The following is a 26,025-nucleotide window of genomic DNA, read 5'->3' on the forward strand; positions in this document are numbered from 1 at the left end:
CGCGATCGTCCTAGGGACAGGGTAGGCCCGGACCCACCCAAATTAGACAGAAACATTTAAGAATCGAAGTCCAAAGTTAAACTTCATTTGTGTTTTTTGCGTTCTTTGCCCAGATGATTTTCGGACTTAGTTTTTTGGCACCTTCGTTGAAAATATTCTAAATGGAATTGAATGACGAAAGTCAATGCATCCCCAAAAAAGCTGTTTAAAACGCGATTCATGGACTTAAGAAGTTATTAAACCTTAGATTATGGAATTGGAAATCTATTAGGCAAATGAAAATATTGCCCACAATGTTGCAAAGTAACGTTGCCATTAAACGTTGTCCAAACGTTGCGTCAACGTTAACATTACAGTGCAACATTTGTAACGTTGCTACAACGTTGAGACAACCTTCTCTGCTGCTGGGGAATGCTCTGGTGCAATAAAGGCAGAATATTTTCCCAAGGGTAGCAATAATTTTTGTGCCTGCATAATAAATGTTATTTTGTAAATATGTTAATTTTCTTCTTTAACTTTTTTTAGCATGCATATACAATATCTCGTTTTATGTATTTCAATTATGAATTCCCAACTCCTAAGTGACTTTATTTTAACAATCTTAAACTGCTGAGGGTTAAAAAAAAGTGAACTTCTGTAACAGGCATAATATTTTTCGCAGGGTAAGAACATTTTTGTGAGCCGACTTAACAACGGAAATTGTTTTTAATTGGTAATCTTAGAACTTTTCTAATAAGTAGGCATACCCCAGATGTTTAGTGGACTTGACTAATATATCCCCGAGTAAATAATTTCCGTTTTTTTATTTTAAATATAGATTCCTAAATTACAATTGTATCATCTCTAGTAGCAATCCGAAACATCCGAGGAATATAATTGCGATTTCTTGAACAAGGGATTTAATGACCCATTGCCTAATCTTTTTATGCAGTGCTATTAACTATTATTTTTTTTAATTGGCAAATGAATTTAAAAATACAATTCATACCATGAAAATCCATTCCAGTGCATTTTTAAAGCTATTTCGCTCAATTTATGTTTTAATGACATGTTTTCGCTTGTTTGAACAAATATTTAATTAATTCCAAGCATTCAGGAAAGCTGCTAATCGTATAATTCAACGTAATGAAAATTAAAAATATTAATCCGTGCATTAATTGCGAGACTCCAATATTTAAACACAGGATTCAACCCTTTTGGTCTTCCCAATATCACATCAACGTATGCTGATTACACTTATTTTCAGCTTTGCCGGACACCAGTCCCTAAACATCACCTTGAAAGACTTACAAATAACTGCTTAACCATCCAGCACACAACCACATACCACAGAGGTTTTGGTATCCAGTCAGATCTCTTCGGAGCTGGAACCTGCCCCGTGCACTGACTTCTACAAACCCTTTGGCATTTGTCCTTGTTTCCACCCCTGCAACCGACACCTCGGGATAAATGGCATTTGGATCAGCCACCTCCAGTTGGCATGGATAAGCGATTGTTGCAGTTATCACAGCAGAGGCTGTAATTGCTGATCTGGCTTCACGAAATTCTGACCTCTGAGAGTGGCTCGTGGAACTGTAGTCTAAATGTAAGTCATTATCATCTGGTAATCATCAATCACACATGCAAAAATATAACCCCCCGAACCCACCGTATCCACTCTACGTGTCAGTTTATAATTTTCTGATAAATATCTTAATAACCTAAAACAGGTTGGCTGCCTCTCGTTGCAAATTATCTTTGTGATTTTCAATGGCAAGCATTTCTAATTCTGTCTTACCCTTTCTTACTCTAGTTTCACGGGCTGCTTCCAGATAGGCAGTCGCAGAAATTTTAGTAGCAAAGGACTCGCGATTCGACCATTGCATTGTAGTATCTTACATACTTTCACAAATCTATTTAGGAGGACTGAACATTAATTAGGAACTGAATGATAGTTGAGGAGTCCATGAAAGTATATGCAGCATGAAAATGAAAACCTAATCAATTGTTATCAATCTTTCAGTTCAAATTAAAAAAGAATTTTTTTTCAAACATTGATAATGCATGAAACATTCAGATTTTTCCAAGATTCCATCACTACTCTATGCACATAATACCTAAATCCAAAGTGAGTTGAATGCAACATAGTGTGGTTTCCTCGCACCATTTATATTCTCTATTTTCCCCTACACTACTTGGTTTTTCAAGGAATATAAACGTATGAAACATTTCAACATAAGTTGCAAAAAATTCTCAGTTTTTTCCACGTAAGCATAACATTCTAACATATTTTGTTTATCTTGTGAATGTAAGTCATTATAATCTCGTAATCATCAATCACACATGCAAAAGTCAAATAAATTACAATAAAGACAATACAATAAAGCACACAGCAATAAAAAAGCACACTCAAATAGTCCACAGCGGACTTATGAATAAAACACGACTCCAGGCCATTTTCTTCTTCAGTTTCTTCAGTCTTCGGCTCTTGAGAGATACTTCGATTCACCTCTTCTCCACGACAAGGCAGCATTATGCAGAATCACCTGTTGTAATTAGAAGGAACGCCTGTACTAAAAATACTACTAACATGTCGAGGTTTTCCCCTCTGTCTAAAAAATTAAAGTTGAAATAAGAATAACTATGGAAAGACCAGCTTAGTAAGCAATGGATGAGTCACGTAAATTTAATCATTGAAAAAATTGAAGATGACTGGATTACATTTATTCCAAATTCAAGAAAAGGAAGTTGAGAGTGTAATAAGTTAAGGCAAAATGTATTACTGCATAATTTTTTTCATCAAATTTTGTAAAAAAATGCACTGTGATAACCTTGTGCTTTAATTTATTGAAGCACACTCTATGATTGAAGTAATAAAATTGCATAGCCATTACTTATGGGGGTAGACGTGTTGTAACATAAATGTCACTCGAAAGCATTAATTCCAACAAACTATTTGAGAAATTAGAGCATTTAAAAATAGTTCATATTACGATAGAACACAGAATATTAATTAGATCGAGGTCTAAGAAGAAAAAGGACGAATAGCATCATCCAATCTAAATTAAAGATTTCAATAAATACAAAGAAACTTTTCGGAAACTACAATGAAAGTTTCCTTTCTGAACCAGTCTTCGGCTCTTGAGAGTTACCAAATTTCGTGTATTACCAAGACAAAACTACATGTTGTCATTAAGTGGCTAACTGTTATTTATGCATGAGCCAGATAAGCATGATTTTCATTTTAAGTATCAAAAAATATGTGTATTAGTTGAAAAGGAAATAAGTGAATCCCATTCCTACCGTTATGTAGAGTCGTACCTAATCCGTTCCGAAGTCTTCTTATTCCAGATCAGTTCTGTCTTCTCCCAAATTGGAATTCCATTCTGGGAATAGCTATGGAGAGAAAAATTGCGTATTTTAACAGAAATTCAGGATTTAAAATGTGAAAAGACAATAAATAGCATTTAAATATCAAATGATTGTTGTAGTTATTTAAAATGATAACTGTGCATAATATTACCAAGAGAACGATATATTTAATTAAGATAAATCGTAAAATTGACAAATGTAAAGTTTATTTAGTGAGAGAATTTTATTTGCACTCACAGACCTTTGCAATTTATTTCTAATATCACCCAAAGTTAAAAAAACTTTAATTCTTTGACTTTTAAATTGACTTAATGTTCTTTAAAAAGAGTATGATATTCACTGGGTAAATAAATTGATTTAATCAAGTTAATAAGGATTTTAATTTCAAAGTGAGGTATTACAAAATATGAATTTGAGGTAAAGTAGACTGTAATCTTACTACAATAAGATGCCGCACTTCTCATGAAAACAAGAAGCATTCTGTTGTATGTCCTCTTCGACCGTTGTCTTCTGCTCTTCATATCCAGGGATGACTTGAGCCTTAGGGAGAGGTAGGATTAGTAGGCACATGCAAGCATATAAAAACCCTTACACCCCAAAAAGCAAACTCTAAACGCCTAGCCTTACGTTACACAAGTTATTCAGCCCTAATGGCCCAAATCAAAGCTAACACTTTCACTGTCTTCTTCTTGAGGTCCTCTTTCGTCGTCTTCTGTCTTCTATTCTTCAAATCCAAAGATGACTTCGCTGTCTTCTTATCGATGTCTTCCACGGTCGTTGTCTTCTGCTCTTCACAATCTGAGGAGAGATAGGATTAGTATGCACATACAAACATAAAATACCCTTGCAATATATATCCCCAAAGCCTTGCATACACTCCACGACAGCATACAAGGGGTATCTTTGCACTTAAAGCAAGTGAAAGTCCCATTCCTGTACGCTGCTATGGATTAAAGTGAATACCAAACCTTGGTTCAAAAGACTAAAAATAACGCACGCGTATAATCACCTAGCCTTACGTTACGCAATTCAATCGGCCCAAACAGCCCAAATCAAAGCTAACGTACGCATTATCTTCTTGTTGCGGTCCTCTTCTGTCTTCTTTTCTTCAAATCCAGCGATGGCTTCATTCTGTGGAGAGGTAGGATTAGTACGCACATACAAAACTATGCATAACACTTCCCTCCCAACCCTCCCCAAAACAAAACCAAAGTCCAAATATCAAAACACAAGAAAATTTAACCATAACACACATACCCCTACCTAACTTTTCGTTTTGAGCTCATTATCTAAGTAAACCATACTAACGGTTTATTAAGCATGCTATATTTGTAACCATTTCGGTACCATACCTTTAGCGCTATTTTCATCATTTTCTCATCTTTGTTTTTGGCCAATTACCTTAGTGATTTTGCTCAATCACGTTATTTGGTACCAGTTATCATAACCTTTGATTAGTTGCAACCATTTAACCATGTGTTTATATTTTTCTCTCCAAGTCTGTTTTGACTCTTTGCATTCTGTTCGTACCACCTAGGAGATCTCCAGTACCTTTATACCTTGATTCGTACCTTGCGTTATTAATGTGTAAATGTGTATGTATGTGAAAAGACGCATAAATATAAAGCCAGAGGATTGTGCACAACTGTCCCCCAACTCGTCAGTCTCCCAAATCAACTCCTAGCGATGAAGAGCCTATCACTCAACCACCAACATTGACGCCTATCTCTTCCCTTAATTTCTGTGCAGCCGATGACTTGATTTTCTTCATTTAGTGATTTCACTTTCCGTTGTTCTGGAGACAGTTTTTCCCATATCTTTCATTCTGCAAAGAAGAAAAAAGAGATTTCAAGTTAGTTTTCAAGTCTGAAAATACCTATGAGAAAAAGTCTTTATTGAATTTAAACTTTGCTAGCCTATTGCTCGATAGATATTAAATAAATATTAATTCCTCAATAAACCAAATTTTACGGACTGTGATTAGATGTATCCTGGTAGTATTGAACAATGGCCAGGATGTTTAAAAAGTTAGTATAGTATTTTATGCATTAAATAGAATTTAATTAGGCTCATATTTTATCGACAGATGAGGCCTCTTTCCGTAGGACGGATTGTGGAGATAATAGCATATGCAAAGCGGAAATTAAATAAAGCAGTCATTGGAAAAATACAAAATTTATACAGCCTCATGCTCTTTTAATGTTCCTTTACATTGATATTCTCTTCTCTGACCAGTCACATAAAACAATAACCAAGCCAAATAATAGCTGATAATTACAAATATATCGAAAAAATATTGATGTTTAATTGATCGTAATTCATTTGCCATGGCGGGAGGGTTCGGTTTACATCCAACGTTGCTCCAATACTCGTGTTGAAAAAGATTCACCGCCTTCTTTTTCCGGTCTCCAAGTAACCATTTCCTTCAACATACACATTAAGGTATGAAAAATTACTAAAAGGAGGGAGACTCTTGGAGGGTAATTTCTAGGATTATACACACAGGATATCTAAACGATAATGGTGGGGTTGATATAATGCTCAGAAAGAGCGCCGGAATGAGTGTGAAAAGCTTCCTACAGTACAATGAGAGGATTGTTACGGTGAAGTTAGAGACAAAGCCGGTAGATACCGTAGAGGTACAGGTGTACATGCCTACGACTGACTACGAGGATGAATTGATGGAAGACGCCAACAATGATATCAGGGAAGTAATGAAACTGTCAAGGGGTGAAGAAAACATTATTATTTTAGGTGATTGAAACGCTGACGTCAGCGAATGCCAAGATTGAGGAATAATGGGAAAATATAACGTAGGAAATCGAAATGGAAGAGGAGAATGCCTTATGTACTTTGCCCAGAACACTAATTAGCGGTTGCCAGAATACTATTTAAAAATTATATGAGAAGAAAATACACATGTAAAATTCCAGGAGTCAAAAAAAGATGTAAAAAAGACCATGTTTAGTAAATCAGAGGTTTAGGTACCAAATAAAGTAATGCATGAGCTACACTGGGGCAGTTGTCAGTGATCATAATGTAGTGATGATGCAATGTCATCTGAAATTTAAGAAACCAGCATCAAACGCATAACAATTTGAGTAAACAAAGGGGCCAAAATATCAGCAGCCCTTTCAAGAAGAAGTGGAGAGCAAGATAGGTGTAAATCAGACTGAGAAATTAGTGGAGAATAGCTGGAAAATATCAAAAGTGGGCTTTAGGAGTGGGCCAGAGAGGTTCTAGGGAGAAGAATACTTGTTAAGAAAAAAACATGGATCACGGATGAAGTCCTAAACCTCATTGAAAAAGGAAGAAATTATAAGAATGTGAATACTGGGGAAGTACAGGGCTTCAACAGGAGAATAAGGACCGAGATTTGTCACTTTGAGAGGAAAGCTAGAGAAGCGTGAATGATGAACATATTCAAAGGACGTGAAAAATGACCTCATTCAAGGGAAAGTGGAAGCGTCGTACAGAATAGTGAGGAACCATTATGAGGCATAAAGTAAAAGGTTTTATACCATAAAGGAAAATTATGGTATTATTTTGATTGAATGCGAAGAAAAAGCCGAGAGATAGAAAGAATACCTGGTAGTGTTATACAACAGAAGCTAACTCAGCTCAAAAATTATCGACGAGGAAAGTGAAGTCGAAAAGGATAACATTGGAGCGAGAATCTTAAGATCGGAATTTGACTCGGCAATAAGAGGCCTGCGAAAGAATACAGCCCCAGGAATTGATGACTTTCCAACAGAGCTAGTGAAAAAGCAGGAGAAAAGGTCTTAATTTCATGAAACTATCTGCAATATATAATTAACGTGAGATTTACCCAGTGATTTCCAGAAGAACATCATCATTCCTTTGCCCAAAAAGAAAAAAAGCGGAGAAGTGCGAAGACTTAAGGACAATAGGCCTGACGACATATGCGTCGAAGCCACTGACAACAATCATTTATAGGAGAATATAACAAAGAAACTTTGGACCATTTTTGATTTAGTAAAACAATGGCACAAGAGACAATTTAGGCTCCTAGGCTGCTCATAAAGAAGAGAATGGAGAAGAAAAAAAACCGATATCCAAAATATTTTTCGATTTGTAGAAGACATTTGATAAAGTGGAAAGGATTAAAATGATTATATTTCAGAAATAAATTGGATACCTCCACAATGATTGCAGAATTGTGCACAATTAGGATAAGAACCAAATAGATATATATAGTAGATCCAACTGTGCAGGAGCAAGAATAGGAAAAGGAATGAGACAATGGTGTTCCCTGTCCCCGTAATTTATATGCTTACATTGAGATAACCATCAATGGAATCAAGGAGAATGTATGCAATAAACATTGGGCTGTCGCTTACGCTCCCTAAAGGGATAACTGATGTCACCTTAACTATATTCCGTCTAGAACTACTTTCTGTTTAAGCTTCGTTGTTGGATTGTATGGCATGATGGCCTGATGGAAACAATATTCGAAAGACCGGTGGTAGTGAAGAAGGGCAAGGTACGTGTCTGAATGAGATACATGGGTAATAGTGGGACTATTAAATACATTAAAGGGAAGAAATACATCGCTAGGAAAAGGCTGGTGGACAGGAGAGAAGAATGGAGAGCCTCGTCAAACCACTCTTGGAATTTTTCACTAATGATGATGATAATTTTATAATCAACGCCTTATTCTTTACACATTCTCTATGTTGCATATGTGAAGTTGAAAAATATGCATAAAATATCATGTGCAAGCTTTAAAAAAGCGTTATATACGCTGAATATCAATATGCATCAACTTCCTACTCAATTTCAAAGTGATGATATCAATAACCAACCTGAAAAATGAATTTACCTTTCCGAAAACCTTCCGGTAAAAAGAGAAGGACGGAAAGAGATAAAGTATGAAGATACCGCATTAAATGTAAAATTCAGTATATTCAATGTTAAGGTACTTTTACGGGACTAACATGATAATCCGTTTTCTTAAACAGACATGAAGATACACATGGAAAATGCCAGGAGACATTTAATGCCAGACATAATTGTTTCGTATTATAATCATAAAATTATATGTATATGACTATCAAAATATTAACCAGGTAAAACTAAAAAATACCGGCGCTAAAAGCAGCAAATCAGTACCTGCCCGCTTGATCTCACCATCGCCCAGCCCAAATAAATGGCGTGGTCAACACCTTCAATCACCGCTCCTACACGATAGGTGACCAGAACAACTTTGCCGAAGAGAGACGGAAGCTAGAGGTAAATAATTTTTAAAATTTAATAAAGTCATCAAAAAGAACGTAATCAAAAACAACACCGCAGAAGCCGCAAACTCATCCACAAAAGACCTCACCAGAAGAAAGCCTTCCTGCCATACATAGAGGAGGCGAATGACATAATGGGTATTATCCTACGAAAATTCCAGATAAGAGCTACCTTCTCTCCTCACGTGCAGATAAAACATCTCTTAAAAACCGACAAGGATAGAACTCCACTGCAAGTGGAAGGGGTCTACCGAATTCTTTGCCAGACCTGAGGGAAGAACTATACATCGGCGAAACAAGCAGATCAGTCAAAGCATGCCTATAGAGGAGCACGAGAGAGTGATTCGACTGGGGCAGTCAACAAAGTCTGCGGTAGCCGCGCACGCGGCGCTTGGCCACATAATCGACCTTAAGGAAGCCAAAATCGTTGCCAAAGGAAAAGGTTTTGAACAGAGCCTCTGTTAGCGAAGCCATTGATATATCTAAAGAAGAGAAGAACAATTTCAACAGGGACACCGGCATTAAATTTGCCGTACTTGGCAACCCGTAATCATAAAATACAATCAACAACCCACTCCTCCAACCTCCCGCTCCCCTCCCCCCACCACCTGACACAGATACCTATATAAAAGAATTTAAATTCCCAACTCTTCAGAATTCCTTGAGAAATCGACCAGCATCGGTTGGGAAACGTTGGGGCCACCCAAGAATTGATGCGGCGACATAGCCCAAAAGTTTTTATTCAACATGTCTTCATATACCCAGGAAAGAAAAACTGATTTCCAACAGTTTTGAACCTCATTTGAATCTGATCTGAATCCTTAAAATCTGATTTGACTCTGTCTTGACACTGATTTCCACTGGTTTCCAGCGGACAGGAAATGGAAGGAAGTGATTTGAATCTCATTTCCTTTGTAACTGGTTTCCAGCCGTCTTCCACATGGACTGTATTGACACTGAATTGAATGTCATTTGAAACTCTTTTCCTTATTTATTGGCTTGAAAGTGTTTTCCACGAGTGCTTTCCAACAGAGTTGAATTGTAGAATGAATTTGAAATTCGTGTCTTATAAAAACCTATCTCACACAGGCTTTACGACTGCGTTGATTGGAAAATTACTTCTTCTGAGGTGTCAATGAGTATACTAAGTTCAAAATCATGGTCAGAAATAAAATAATGACGTAGAGGACATATGTACCTTGCCGTCTTGCAAAAATTTACGGGTGATGAAAAAAATTTACTGTACATCATCCACATTTTGTATTGTGCATCATTTCACCTGCTGGAACTCACCGGGCATGCAATTTAAGTGGCTAATACGGCTTAAGCACGTTTAAACCTCACTCTGCGACTTCGCCTTTAAAAAAAATATAACGGGCATAGTGCTGCCACCTAACTACAAAAGATAGCAAACCAAAGTAGATACGCTGATTCTGTTCTGAATGTTTACGAATGGTTTACGTGCTTGTGGTTCTGTTTTGTGCTTAAGTATTAGGGCGTGGAGAAAAAATAATCATATCAGTATTATTTAACCAGTGCTAAATTCCCGCAGCGTTGAATTAAGCCATTCGTGCATCTCTTTAGTCTTCAAGCGACAGTGGAAGCCTGATGTGATTTCGATCTTTTGTGTTTTCATTGAATGATTTATCTTGTGTCAACAGATTTTGAGCGATTACTAATATTTTTGTATGCAATATGTATAATATGTACTTGCGTTACGTCGCCGAAGAGAACCTACCAGGATTTTCAGAGTATTGTGTATATTGCTGGTTTGTTTGTGCTAAGTGAAACGACCGTGTTCATGTATTTAAACATTAATGGCAAGTTTCTGTAGTGTAACATACAGATATCGATGGCTTAATGCTGAACCAGAATTATTTTCATAAGTCACGTAAAGAAGTCTTTCTTTCATAAAGGCATCTGAAATATTTTCTAGTGTTGTGATTCTTCTGTTAATCACGGAAAAATTTGTGCTCTTCGATAATTCAAGATTGTGGAATCTGATGTTAGTTGTTGTTGTTCTGGTGCAGTGACTGTTCTGTTACTCTTGGCAAAACTTTTGCCTTTCGATGACTTTTCAAGAACTGATAAACAATGACAAAAAGCACAACTAGTTTGTCTAACTCTCCTTCAAATGAGATTTCATCTGTAAATTCTGTGTTTCCCTAAATTATTTCTAACGCATGAAATTGAGATTTTAAGTGTATTCTGCCTCAGAAGTTTACCAAATAAGTAGACTATGTATTTTCAATTGAATATGTACTTCCAATAGGGTTTGTGCATACTTAATAAATACGTTAATAGAGCCTGTGTTATTTTGTTGTGGTGGGAGACTTACATGAAGTTCATTTTGTTAGGCTGTATTTTGTAAACTTTTTTCAGCTGAGTCTACATCCAGATTGATGATAGAGATTTAGTATTTGATGTTAGAAACCTATGTTGAGTGCAGCTCTGCGAAACTTGGAATTGGCGGAAATAATTATTTCCGCCAATCGGGTATCAACAGTTAACTCATGTATCCGAAGTTAACTCATGCATCAGCAGGTCATAAGGAGGTGAGAATCGAGTCGCAAACAAGGTTCAGATAGGTATAAAGGTGGAAAACAGATTCGAAAAAGCTTAAACGGGGAAACCGGATTCAAATCTGTTGAACAGTGGAAACCAGAGTCAAACCACATTCATGGAAATGAGTAGGAAAACAGCCGCCATGTTGGACCTTCACAACTGATTTCCCACTGTCTTTCAACTGATTTCCAGCTGTTTCAATTTTCAAAACAGATTCAAAGGGGAAGGAAATCAGTGCGTCAAACCTGTAGGAATTCAGTGTCAAATCTGATGGAAATCAGTTTTTCCTTGCTGGGTAGTTATCATAAATATATTATGAATGGTTAAAAAACCGTCGGAAGCATTAATTTAATGACTTTTTTGCCTATTTCTTATCATATTATGGCATATATAGTATATTATTTAACTTTGCCCCTTCCATTGAAAGGTCAAACGAAGTCTTTCTCCTTTTTCGTTTCTTTTCTATGTTAGCATCAGTCGTAATCGGGGCCTCGTGATATCATGTACGTGAATGTTCTCCAAATAATTATATATCAGTGGTTTCACAGCAGTAATAGAAATTACTCTCACGTTAAACAAATGCCGATCATATTCATACAAACTGAAAACGACGCATGCACAATTTTCGTCCGATAAAAATATACCTTTTTAATGACTATTTATTTATTCAATCCAGTCCAAAAACAGCACAAGGCCAATTTTAGAGGATTCACAATAACATGAGAAACAATTTAATAATATTAAGCAACGTAACCAACAATGAACAAAACAGTATTTACAAATAAATAACAAAGAATAGTAAATTTCATAGGGCGGTGTGAGGAATAGGGGGAAAATTACGATAGTGATGGCGCAAGATGGATGAGGGATGAAAAAAATATCAAAATTCGGAATACATTTGGCATAGGAGTTAATAGGAGAAGAAAGTCTGAATAGAAAAGGATGTCTAGAGACAGAAAGGCGAGGGGTGAAACAATGAAATAGGTCACTCGACCTCGTCGTGCGCGAAGGAACACGAAGCGGAAAAAAAGAAAGAAGGTCAGTTGATCTGTATTTTCCATTAATGATATTTGAAAAGAGCCTCCGGTCATTGAGGATACGGCGATCAGCTAAAGTAGAAATGCCAAGAGAGGATCTAATCTTATCGAGGGAGAAGTTACAAAAAGGCAAGCGGCGGTAGCGGGCAATAGAAAGGAAAAAATTCAACGGGCGTTTTAGGAGTTTTAATGAAGAAGGTGGGGCCGTAGACCAGATTTGGCTGCAGTATTCTAGGGCTACAGAGAAACAGGTGCGTACAGCAATTAAATCCAACACCTCACTGTAGCGAAACATCATCCCACCAAAGACATAGCGCGGGTGGAAATGGATTTAATATGCTCACGGAAGAGCAGTTTAGAGTCAAAAATAACCCCTAAATCCTTCTGAGAGGTGACTGAAGGAATATGATGTCCAGATAATCGGTAATTTATACTCAGGTTAGACTTATGCGTATGGTGTATGGTAGACTTGGCTGGATTAATTTTCAGACTTCAAATCCCAGACCATTGGTCTAAGGCATCAAAAGCCTTCTGCAGAGCAAGGCGCAGTCTCTCGGGGAATCAATCTGTTTAAAAATGTTGCAGTCATCGGCGTGTAATAACATTTTACAATTGGTGGAGGAGATAATGTTAACCAGATCATCTATGTATAAAGCAAATATTAAAGGCCCGAGGACACTCCCTTGTGGAACTCCAGATGTAACCGTTGCCATCAAAGAATTCATTTATTAGAGTGTGCTGTTGCCGGTTTAGAAAGAAAGATGATAAGATGGAAAGAAAATTATCATGTACATTAAACCAATTCTCTAACTCGAAGAGCTATAACCGATGGTTAATTTTGTCAAAATCTTTTGCAAAATCAATGTAGCATACATCCAGCTGTGATGAAGTCTCAAAAGCGTCAATGCAATTTTTGTGCAAAATGGACAGATTTGTGACTGTAGATGATCCAGATTTCTATTCAATTAATACAAACTATATCTAAGAACCATCGAATATATACCGCAAAAACTGAAATGCGATAGTCTAGAACCTAGCTGGTACAAAAAAGATACTAGGAGGGAGCTTAGAAAACAGAGAAAACTGTAGAACTTGCTCAAAACGTCCGTTACGTTTGGTGAAAAAATGAAGGAACTAGAAGCAAAAGAAGTTACGCTGCGCAACGCACAAAAAAAACATTAATTTCAATGCGTATTAAACTGTGAAATTTCAAGAAACGTGCACTGTGAATAAGTCGAATAAACACAAAATATTTGGATAACATGCAAGAGAGTTTCAGGAAAAACCTTAAGCCGTTGATACGTTATTTGAAAAAGATGGGGAACAGGGCAGCGAAAGTATTGACAAAGCTGACACGATGAATTCTCACTAAAGAGTGCATACACTACAGGTGATGCTTTATGTATGGATTTAAGACATCCCATTCACTGAGGAACTGATGAAAGAGATTACTTATACTCAGCGAGATGGCAAACTGCTTAAATAGAATAAATAGTAAATCTCTAGGACCGGAGGGAATATCCGCGAGTGTGCTCGAGGGGTTAATGCCACATATCGCATCGTCCTTAGGAATGATATTCAATGATTCATTGTGTGATGGAAATATACCAATAGACTGGAAATTTTCGAACATTACACCGATATTCAAAAATGGAAAGAGGAACGACCAAGGGAATTATCGACCAATTACATTAACACTAATTATAGGCAAGATTCTCGAAAATGCCATTGCCAGCAAAATCGAGAGTTTCGCCGACAGTCGTAACTTCCTACATGCCTGCCAGCTTAATCCGTGAATACGATAACATTCACAGGAAAATTGAACTGTTCGTAAAAAAACTGGTATAGAAAGCGTTAAACAGATGTCAAACGAATTAGTATCGGCGTTAAAGTGATAAGCCGCTTTATTTTGCAAATTTATATCTGGGCTTCAGTGCATGCCATAAAAATGAATAATACATCTTAAGTTGCCAGGGGTGAAAACTGACGGCGAGGCCAATAGACTTCCAAACACAAATTTTTCGGTATAAAAACTCATTTGTCATTTAAAATTTGAAGAAAGGGATGATATCCATTCGGTCATGTGTGCATCATTTATAGAAGTCGCAGGATTATTTGAAGTGAAAGAGTTTAAATACCAATTTATTTCCACCTAGTCCTCAGAGCTAATTATAGTTCACACATCCACTGGAAGGGCAGATTTGTTGGTTTTCAACGTGTAATTTTCCACATTTTTCCACAGTACGCACGTAAAAGATGAAGAGTGCTAATAAAGAGCGCCGATTATAGACTACCTACAGTTTAATGAAAGATTATTGATGTTGAAGATAGGTTGGAGTTGAAGAAAGTCTATTTATTCCCGGTGACAGCAATGCTATCATGGTCGAAGGTCAAGCTGAGAGAATATCCGTGAAATCCGGAAGATTAAACAAAAACAAAAGACTAGCACAGAACACAAGCAATTGCTTGCAAACACAACATTTAAAAAATCACAGCCAAAGAAGATACACAAGATAAAACCAGTAGATATGGGATGATTATAAATTAATTAAATTCTGGCCACATCAAGATTCAGGAACTAGGAAAGGACGACAAAAGGGCATATTGCGATAGTGGCTATTACTTAATAGCGATGCAATGTCACCAAAAATTAATATCTGAAGAAAGTGGTGAATTATGTTTATTGGTTGTATGGCATGTAGAAATATGAAAAGAATGTCAGTATGAAGTGTAATTTAAGGTGGCAGAGTAAAAAAAATGATCGGATGTGATCGATAAATCAGAGGAAGAGAGAATAGTATCAGCAGTAGGCGAGTAAAGTAGCTAAAGAAAACACAACTGCTGCACAAGAATACGAAATGAGGATTGCGAAATGATGATTAATGCGAATTAGGAGCGAGATTAGTTGTAAAGCCAGGTAGCACAGACAAATGTGGATACTTAAACTCAAAGACAAATAAAAACATCAGGCACGTGGAAAATTAGAAGCTATCGAGAGGATAGTGTATAATATGTAATAATGAGCGCAAGTTAGAAAACCGTAAATGATAAAACTCAGAGACTTTATGACTGGAAACAAAGGCGAAATGCATTATGAATACTTGGAATAGTTGTGCAAAGAAGGGAGAATTAGAACCACAGCAATCGAAAAGGATATCGAGTCGGATAAAAATGAAATGGGAGCCCAAATATTATGACCAGAAACTGAAGCAACAGTAGAGAGGATCGGAATTGGATGCTTAGAATCCCGAAAGAAGTTGGGGTGCTTCCCCTATGAAAAAATTGTATAAAACCGTATAAAATTTCTATACAGTTTATACAGGTTGTATACAATTTGTATACATTGCATACAAATTGTATAAACTGTATTAATTCACCAGCTGTATACAGCATATACAATTTGTATACAATGTATACAATTTGTATACAATGTATACAATTTGTACACAATGTATACAATTTGTATAACAGCAATTCAAAGTAGGCCTCAAAAATCCAAGTCCAAAAATGAACTTAGTAGGGGACAAAAATAATGTTCCACATTCGAGAGTTCAATTGCTTCTAAAGATCATTAATCGCGTTTTAAACAAGATTCTCGGTGATCCATCAACGCTAGTCATTCAATGCCACTTGGAAAATTTTCAACCGAGGCGTCAAAAATTTAAGTCCAAAAATGAACTTAGTAGGGGACAAAAATAATGTTCCACATTCGAGAGTTCAATTGCTTCTAAAGATCATGAATCGCGTTTTAAACAAGAGTCTTGGAGATCCATCAACGCTAGTCATTCAATGCCACTTGGAAGATTCAATGTCACCAGCGGGCGTCCATATCTCCATAGTGTCCCCGTGTCCCGTTTGTATGAAGCGGTACGAAGGTTTTAAACAGTACACTGACAAATTCATATGCAGCGATAAAGTTGTATCACATACGCCCAAATTTCCTAAAAACTCGTGATTTAATATATGACACAGTAGTCATTTCGTTTCTGGATACTCTGGATAAAAAAATTCATATCCGGTGTGGGACTATTTTCTTTTGCGGATGGGGCCATAGCCACCGAGAAAGAGAGCCCGCGGAAGGATCGTCCAGGATCGCCGTTGGAGGTTACGTGGTTTACGTTGTTTCACCATATTCCTTAGATTTTTGTGGTTAAGTTGGTGAAAATTAGAGTTTTTGTGAATAGTGAAGTTTCCGTTATTCTTTAATTTCATTCGGTGGGCTTCAGAAACTTGTTTGTTAGGCATTTTTGTTAAATATGCCTTTCTCGTGTGTGGTGCCGGTATGCGAAGGAAACCCCTTCAGGACTAGACCCAAAGTTCAAGTTTTTACCTTTCCTATAGATCTTCATGGATTGAAGAAGAAGTGTATTTTGGCGATAAGAAGAGACAATTTCACCCCTACGGAAAACATTAAGGTATGTACCCTTTCTCCCTGAAATTCTTTGGACGTAATTTCTAGTTAAAAGTGGCTTCATGATGTTGATGTACAGGACAAAGTGGTGTTTTAAAATATTGTAGCAGCAATTCATTTGGAAATTCTTGCATTTTAGTTTTGTGTTCGTTGTATTCTGTCGTTCGGATCTGTCGTGCAACAATTGCTCTAGGAAAAATGTTCTTAATTATAATATATGTATTACTAGTATATTTTATAACTTTCATTTATAAATATATAATGTATTAATATTTTTACTTAAAATCTTTTCTTTTTTAAGAAGAAGAAAAATCCAAAGAAAAGTTTCTAAAATGTTTACGGCCTAAAATGGACAGGTTTCCTAATTTTGAAACCTTAAGAATGTTAAACACGAGACTAATAAGACTGTAGTTTCCTGTCTTATGTAATCTGCTTGTTACCTACAAGAGACAATTTCTTGCTACAATGAAATTTTTATATACTTCATTACTACAGTAGCAGTGCAGGAGAGCATGTCAGTCCCTGAAAAAGATGTGGAGGTGGCTATTAGAAACTCACTAAGGCACGCCAAGTGACAGCAACAACACGGTTGCAGGGGGAGAAGAAAATTAAGTACATAATACTTATGTAGTTTCTTGTGTTGTATTATTTCACCAAAGAAGCCCAATAAATATTGTGTATGGAATTGAAGCCTAATTTATTTAAATTCTTGTCTGGACCTATTATTTAGATACTATTATCGAACGAAATTCAGTCCTAACCTAAACGTGTGTTAAAGGTGTCCGTGTGCTGTGTGGGAAGTACCTTGTAGACGTTTATTTTTTTATGAGTAAGTGATGTTTTACTTAGAATTAATTACATGCTATTCTTAATTTCCACTGTTTAACTTGAGAATCCCCTATTTATCATTTAAAAATCTGGTATTGAATGGTTGGTTAGTTTTCAGTTTAACAATGTTTAAAGGATTATAATGTTATATTTTGGACAGCATTCACTCCATTTTTATTTATGCCTTTGTATGCATGTGGGTTCCTAGAGGAAGTGTGGTAAGGGAAATGGTCTGTTGGAATAATTTTTATGAGTGTTTCTTTATGACCTGAGATGAAATGAGGAAGAAAATGGGTAGTATTACTCCACCCATTTTGGATGAGGTATTCCTAGGTCTTCTTTCATACAGTTTGTATACAATTCTTATTCAGCCCGTATACAGCCTATGTACAATTCTTATGCTGCCCATGTTTAATTCTTATACAGCCCATGTACAATTCTAATACAGCGTGTATCTAATTTGTGTAAAAATGCATATTTTTATACAAATTGTATATGTACACTCATTTTTGTATCTTATCTATATACAGCCGGATGTGTGCCTCACTCACTCACTCATGGATACAAACTCTAGACCACTTCTAGACATGTTGGAGAGCTGAAATTTGGCACGCGTGCGGGGAACCCGAAATGATTCGGAGGAAAATTCCGAAAACCGGAAGTTTCCGCCACGTGTCGTCGCTAGGACGACAAAATGGCCGAAATCGCCCTTTTTCCGGGGACCGTCTTTCGGTTTTTATTTTACTGCGCGCAAATAGTGCGTGCTACACGAAAAGTTGTTGTATATTTAGAAAGCCAATAAATGCTGCCACGTTTTTATGTATTGTTTTTAGCTGAATGTTAAGTAAAACGTCGCAAAAATGGCGTCCAAAACATTATTTTTCGGAAACATTTTCATACTTTCTGCTGCCATCGTCCTAATTTTGGCTGTTGCAAAACGAAAATAATTATTATATATGCTTACATGATTCTTAATTTAACTTTGTCAAGTATTTGTTTTGTCATTATTGGTTGCCGAGAAAAAAATTAAAATATGCCAAAAATCACCAAAAAGTACAATTTCCAAAAGATTAACACAAGATTTCATCCAGTTTTACACGACTGATTTCGTTTAGACTTAATATATACATAGAGCTATGCATTTTGTTTTAGAAAATGTAAACAGTTTTACAATATTGCCATCCAAAAACCAGCAAAAAATTAAAAATGGCTGACACTTCCCATTTTTTCCCGGGAGTCCGTTTACTATTTGTCGCTATACAGGCGATGCATTTCCATCACACGAACCGTTGTTGTACATTATAAAAGCCAATAAATGTTGCCACCTATTTATGTTATTTTTTAAGTTAGTTCATAAGTTCAACGCTTTCAAAATGGCGTCCAAAAATTAATTTCTCGGAAAATATTTCATACTTTCCACAGCCGTCGGCCTAAATTTGTGAGTTGGACATCGGCAATGATTATTATATATGTTCATTACATTGTCTACGAAATGTAGGCAACAATTATCTTTCCTCGTCCTTGGTTAATCTGAAAAATATTAAAATATTCCGAAAATCACCGAAAATTACCACTTCCAAAAGATTAACACAGGAATTTGTCAATTTAAACCTCACCGATTTCTTTCAAACTTTGTAGTCACATACAACTATGTATTATCTTTCAGAAAACATAAATATTTAATAAATGATTTTATCGATATTACCGCGAAAAAATAAAACATGCGGGCACTACTAATTTTTTCCGGGGAGAGATTTACTTTTTATTGTTTTACTCTCGAAATATGGATGTCATAGGGGCAACTTCTCTTAGATATGATAGTAAATGAATGTGACCATATATTATCGTCATTTTTAAACCCCCTGAAAACCCCTAAAAAATTAAAATTTGCATATAATTAGCCTTTTCGGGTACTTTTCGTCACGATTCCGCCGCATTTCCAAGCCTTACTACTCGTCGCTACGGAATTGATGTGGACGATTCTACATCTACATCTACATAATACCCCGCAAGCCGCCTAAAAGGCGTGTGGCAGGGGGTGTTAGGACACCAGCCGTTTACAGCTATTAAAAAAAAAAAGAAGAAGAAGTGCTCTAACGAGGTTGGGACAAGCGTTTATTGAAGTCCTTTATTGTTCGGGGGAAAAACGAATTCTTATATCTATCCGTTCGGCTAAAAATCTCTCTTAATTTATCGCTTCTGTCGGACCTGGAAATATAGTGTGGCTCTAAGATTATGTTCTCTGTGTCGCTCTTAAATATATCCATTCTCAATTGCTCAAGCAATCTAAGCCTAGCGCGCAGCCTCCGAGTCTCCAACGGCTCCCAGCCTAATTCGCTTAACATCTGGGTAACACTGTCTGTACGCCCGTAGCGGTTTTTGACGAAACGCGCAGCCTTCCTTTGGATCTTATTCAGCTCGCGGATTAAGTCTTTCTGCACTGGATCCCATACACTCGCTGCATATTCAAGGTGCGGTCGGACGAGAGCGAAATAGCACCTTTCTTTTACTTTCTCATCCGAAAATCTTCCCACAATACGCTTGACGAATCCTAATTTCTTCAGGGCTATGCCGCAAATATTCTTTATATGAGTTCCCCACGTGAGGTTCGAGGTTATCGTAACTCCCAGGTACTTCACTTCGTCTGTTGCCTTTATGTTAATGCCATCCACTGCATAAACATTGTTAGTGTTGGACGAATTCCGCAAAAAATGTACCGCAATGCATTTGCTCAGATTAAGTTCGAGTCCCCACTCTTGACTCCACAAATGAACGTTGTTTAAGTCCGATGATAGATTTTCATAGTCAGAGTGATCACTAATTTCGCGGTAGATGACAGCGTCGTCAGCAAATAAACGTATTTTACTGCTAATGCGGGAGCAGAGATCGTTAATGTATATAATGAACAACAGGGGGCCGATTACGCTTCCTTGTGGAACACCTGATGTAACTTTTACAACATCAGAGCTAATTCCGTCAAGAACTACTTTTTGTTTACGATCTCTGAGGAAGTCGCGTATCCAGTTTACGATTGATGACCCCGGGCAGTAAAAACCTATAAACCCCCGATAAACCCACATACACCCCCCAATAAATAAAATTTTGCATATAAGTCTACCTTTTTGGGTACTTTTCGTGACTATTCCACCGCTGGTTCTTACCCCAACGACTCATCCCCACGCAATTTATGTGAACGGATGGCGACCGCCTGGAGTACACACATATAAACCCCCGGTATCCCCTGAAATCCCCCCAAATGTAAAATGTGCCATTAAGTCTCCTATTTGGGAACTTCTCGCAAACATTACGCCGCACTACCCGTCCCCTCTGAGCTCTAGATCCGGAATGTTTGGTGAAGGCGGGCCACCGTAAACCATTCGGGAAAAATACCAGAAACCCCCCGATAACCTCCTGGAACATCACCGAAAAATAAATAAAATTTTAAAGTCGCCTTTCCGAGTAGTTTCCGTCACAATTTAGCCGGTGCCACTTCTACTTATTAAAACCCCCGCTAACCCCGTGAAACCTCCCAAAAAATTTCTACTAAATCACCTCTCCGGGTAAAAGAATCGTCAAAATTCCGCCTCTATTTCGGACCCCTACGACTTATCAGCACGAAATTTTTAGAACGATTTGTGACCACTGGTTTAACACAAGTATAAAACCCTCGGTATTCCGTTGGAACCCCCTGCAAAAAATGAAATACTTCCCATTAACTCTTCTTTTATGCGTACTTGTCGCAACTATTACGCCGCATTGCACTACCCTTTACAATCATCGCTACATAATCACTGTGGAAGATTGGTGACCGCATGTATAACATATTGAAACCCCGAATCCCCCTGGGCACCCCTCTCGGTGGAGAAGACCATTTATGAGGACTAAGCGGAGTAGCCGCGGGAGGCCCTTCATCCCCAAGGCGGAGAAGACGTTCCAAAGAGTAACTGGCGTAGGCGAGGGGGAGCTTCCGTACCCCCGGGGGGCGAAGCCACCCCGATGTTCAAGCGGCACAGCCGCTGTGGGCTCTATCCACCCCTGGGCGGCGAAGCCGCCCCTTAAACGAATAACGGTGAAAAAGTTCCGAAATTCCCTCGCCCTCTGTGCGGCTATGCCGACCCCAGACGAGGTACGGCGAAGCCATTCCGAGTATTGAGCGGAGTAGCCCCGGGGGGGCACACTCAACCCCTGGGCGGCGAAGCCGCCTCTCAACGAGGAAGGGAGAAGCCGTTCCAAGGAATGAGTAGGGCGCTTCCTTACCCCCTGGCCGTCAAAGCCGGCCCCTAGCTTAGGTGAGATTATTCAAACAAAAAATCTTCGAACGATCACAATTGTAGACGGCGAAGCCGGAACCGGGTTTTTAAGGGGCGGAGCCCCTTAACGAGCGCGCGGAGCGCCGCGAGTCTTATCTATATACAGCCGGATGTGTGCCTCACTCACTCACTCATGGATACAAACTCTAGACCACTTCTAGACATGTTGGAGAGCTGAAATTTGGCACGCGTGCGGGGAACCCGAAATGATTCGGAGGAAAAATCCGAAAACCGGAAGTTTCCGCCACGTGTCGTCGCTAGGACGACAAAATGGCCGAAATCGCCCTTTTTCCGGGGACCGTCTTTCGGTTTTTATTTTACTGCGCGCAAATAGTGCGTGCTACACGAAAAGTTGTTGTATATTTAGAAAGCCAATAAATGCTTCCACGTTTTTATGTATTGTTTTTAGCTTAATGTTAAGTAAAACGTCGCAAAAATGGCGTCCAAAAAATTATTTTTCGGAAACATTTTCATACTTTCTGCTGCCATCGTCCTAATTTTGGCTGTTGCACAACGAAAATAATTTTTATATATGCTTACATGATTCTTAATTTAACTTTGTCAAGTATTTGTTTTGTCATTATTGGTTGCCGAGAAAAAAATTAAAATATGCCAAATATCACCAAAAAGTACAATTTCCAAAAGATTAACACAAGATTTCATCCAGTTTTACACGACTGATTTCGTTTAGACTTAATATATACATAGAGCTATGCATTTTGTTTTAGAAAATGTAAACAGTTTTACAATATTACCATCCAAAAACCAGCAAAAAATTAAAAATGGCTGACACTTCCCATTTTTTCCCGGGAGTCCGTTTACTATTTGTCGCTATACAGGCGATGCATTTCCATCACACGAACCGTTGTTGTACATTATAAAAGCCAATAAATGTCGCCACCTATTTATGTTATTTTTTAAGTTAGTTCATAAGTTCAACGCTTTCAAAATGGCGTCCAAAAATTAATTTCTCGGAAAATATTTCATACTTTCCACAGCCGTCGGCCTAAATTTGTGAGTTGGACATCGGCAATGATTATTATATATGTTCATTACATTGTCTACGAAATGTAGGCAACAATTATCTTTCCTCGTCCTTGGTTAATCTGAAAAATATTAAAATATTCCGAAAATCACCGAAAATTACCACTTCCAAAAGATTAACACAGGAATTTGTCAATTTAAACCTCACCGATTTCTTTCAAACTTTGTAGTCACATACAACTATGTATTATCTTTCAGAAAACATAAATATTTAATAAATGATTTTATCGATATTACCGCGAAAAAATAAAACATGCGGGCACTACTAATTTTTTCCGGGGAGAGATTTACTTTTTATTGTTTTACTCTCGAAATATGGATGTCATAGGGGCAACTTCTCTTAGATATGATAGTAAATGAATGTGACCATATATTATCGTCATTTTTAAACCCCCTGAAAACCCCTAAAAAATTAAAATTTGCATATAATTAGCCTTTTCGGGTACTTTTCGTCACGATTCCGCCGCATTTCCAAGCCTTACTACTCGTCGCTACGGAATTGATGTGGACGATTGATGACCCCGGGCAGTAAAAACCTATAAACCCCCGATAAACCCACATACACCCCCCAATAAATAAAATTTTGCATATAAGTCTACCTTTTTGGGTACTTTTCGTGACTATTCCACCGCTGGTTCTTACCCCAACGACTCATCCCCACGCAATTTATGTGAACGGATGGCGACCGCCTGGAGTACACACATATAAACCCCCGGTATCCCCTGAAATCCCCCCAAATGTAAAATGTGCCATTAAGTCTCCTATTTGGGAACTTCTCGCAAACATTACGCCGCACTACCCGTCCCCTCTGAGCTCTAGATCCGGAATGTTTGGTGAAGGCGGGCCACCGTAAACCATTCGGGAAAAATACCAGAAACCCCCCGATAACCTCCTGGAACCTCACCGAAAAATAAATAAAATTTTAAAGTCGCCTTTCCGAGTAGTTTCCGTCACAATTTAGCCGGTGCCACTACTACTTATTAAAACCCCCGCTAACCCCGTGAAACCTCCCAAAAAATTTCTACTAAATCACCTCTCCGGGTAAAAGAATCGTCAAAATTCCGCCTCTATTTCGGACCCCTACGACTTATCAGCACGAAATTTTTAGAACGATTTGTGACCACTGGTTTAACACAAGTATAAAACCCTCGGTATTCCGTTGGAACCCCCTGCAAAAAATGAAATACTTCCCATTAACTCTTCTTTTATGCGTACTTGTCGCAACTATTACGCCGCATTGCACTACCCTTTACAATCATCGCTACATAATCACTGTGGAAGATTGGTGACCGCATGTATAACATATTGAAACCCCGAATCCCCCTGGGCACCCCTCTCGGTGGAGAAGACCATTTATGAGGACTAAGCGGAGTAGCCGCGGGAGGCCCTTCATCCCCAAGGCGGAGAAGACGTTCCAAAGAGTAACTGGCGTAGGCGAGGGGGAGCTTCCGTACCCCCGGGGGGCGAAGCCACCCCGATGTTCAAGCGGCACAGCCGCTGTGGGCTCTATCCACCCCTGGGCGGCGAAGCCGCCCCTTAAACGAATAACGGTGAAAAAGTTCCGAAATTCCCTCGCCCTCTGTGCGGCTATGCCGACCCCAGACGAGGTACGGCGAAGCCATTCCGAGTATTGAGCGGAGTAGCCCCGGGGGGGCACACTCAACCCCTGGGCGGCGAAGCCGCCTCTCAACGAGGAAGGGAGAAGCCGTTCCAAGGAATGAGTAGGGCGCTTCCTTACCCCCTGGCCGTCAAAGCCGGCCCCTAGCTTAGGTGAGATTATTCAAACAAAAAATCTTCGAACGATCACAATTGTAGACGGCGAAGCCGGAACCGGGTTTTTAAGGGGCGGAGCCCCTTAACGAGCGCGCGGAGCGCCGCGAGTATAACTAGTATACAGACTGTATAACATCTGTATAGAGATTTTATACAATTTTATACAGGTTTTATACAATTTTTTCATAGGGTAGGTCTTCTTTCATACAATCCGTATGCAATTCTTATTCAGCCCGTATACAATTGTATACAGCCCATATACAATTCTTATACAGCCTGTATATAATTTGTATAAAATGTATATTTTTATACAAATTGTATACACTCATTTTTGTATATAACGTATACAGACTGTATAAAATCTGTATAGAGATTTTATACAATCTGTATAGAGACTGTACACAACTTGTATATAATTCTATACAGAATGTATACAAAATTTTTATACAATTTTATACAGGTTTTATACAATTTTTTCATAGGGGTTAACAATGACTGTAGAATCACCAACAAATTATTTTTTTTAAACTAGCAGGGGTGATGGAATTAGAACCCAGCTATGAAAAATTTTAGAAAAAATGAGTTAGAAGGGAGTGAGACGAAGTTGTGTTGCTTCCCCCGTAATTTTCAAAGTCAATAACTAGAACGGCATTGATGAAATCGAAGAAAATCAATCAGGAGTCCTTATAGGATGAATAAACACTAGAAAAAACTTGCCGGGTTTAAACAAAAATTGAAAACATTTAAGAAAGAATGGGTGGGAAGATGAACAATATCATCTGAAAATCACCGTCACAAACATAAGAGCGCAGAAAAAAGGCAGGAAGTCAATAATAACATAACAATAGGGAAACAGACACTGGAAGAATAAAAAGCGCTGGAAGAAGCAATAAAGAAAAAATCAGAAGAATAGCCCGGGCGAAGGGACCTTACTTGAAAAATTAAGTATCTACTAACTTGCAAGGGTAGGAATTTTAAGCATAAAGCCTGTAAACAAATTTATTTATTTATTTATTTTATTTATTTATTTTATCACCAAAAACGGCACAAAGGCCTTTACATTGGCTGTTCCTAAATAAATAATATATAAAAGATAACAAACAATAGCACAGTAAATGAAAAGTAACAGTAAACAAAATTTTTAAACGTGAGAAGGGGCACTATTGATTAGACAATGGTGAATTATTGAGAAGGCATTTTAAGGTGGCTTTGTAACTAGTAGCAGAGGAAAATAGGTCCAGGGAAGGGATTTTCGAAGCGATGGAGTTAAACAAGGAGGGGATTCGGAAGAACAGAGAGCGTTGAGAGATGGAGAGACGGAATCGCGGAATGTGAAGCAGAGAGTTGTTTCGTAAGGGGCGAGGAGGAATATGAAATCGGAAAAGAGGGAGAATTTCGTTTGTCCGTAGAGAACCACTAAAGACTTTATGTAGAAACATGAGATCTGA

At 37.9% G+C, this 26,025-nt stretch overlaps 1 long non-coding RNA gene across 1 annotated transcript; it reads right to left on the reverse strand.

Moving 5' to 3' along the window:
- Positions 1–2,254: 2,254 nt before the first annotated feature.
- On the reverse strand, positions 2,255–4,458 carry LOC124162875. Its single transcript, XR_006865696.1, has 3 exons — positions 3,791–4,458; positions 3,283–3,375; positions 2,255–2,525 (listed from the first exon to the last, which is right to left on the reverse strand). It is a non-coding gene; the product is annotated as an uncharacterized LOC124162875 (long non-coding RNA).
- Positions 4,459–26,025: the final 21,567 nt, after the last annotated feature.

The sequence above is a fragment of the Ischnura elegans genome, chromosome 7 (genome assembly GCF_921293095.1).
Source record: "Ischnura elegans chromosome 7, ioIscEleg1.1, whole genome shotgun sequence".
Taxonomy (NCBI): Eukaryota; Metazoa; Arthropoda; class Insecta; order Odonata; family Coenagrionidae; genus Ischnura; species Ischnura elegans.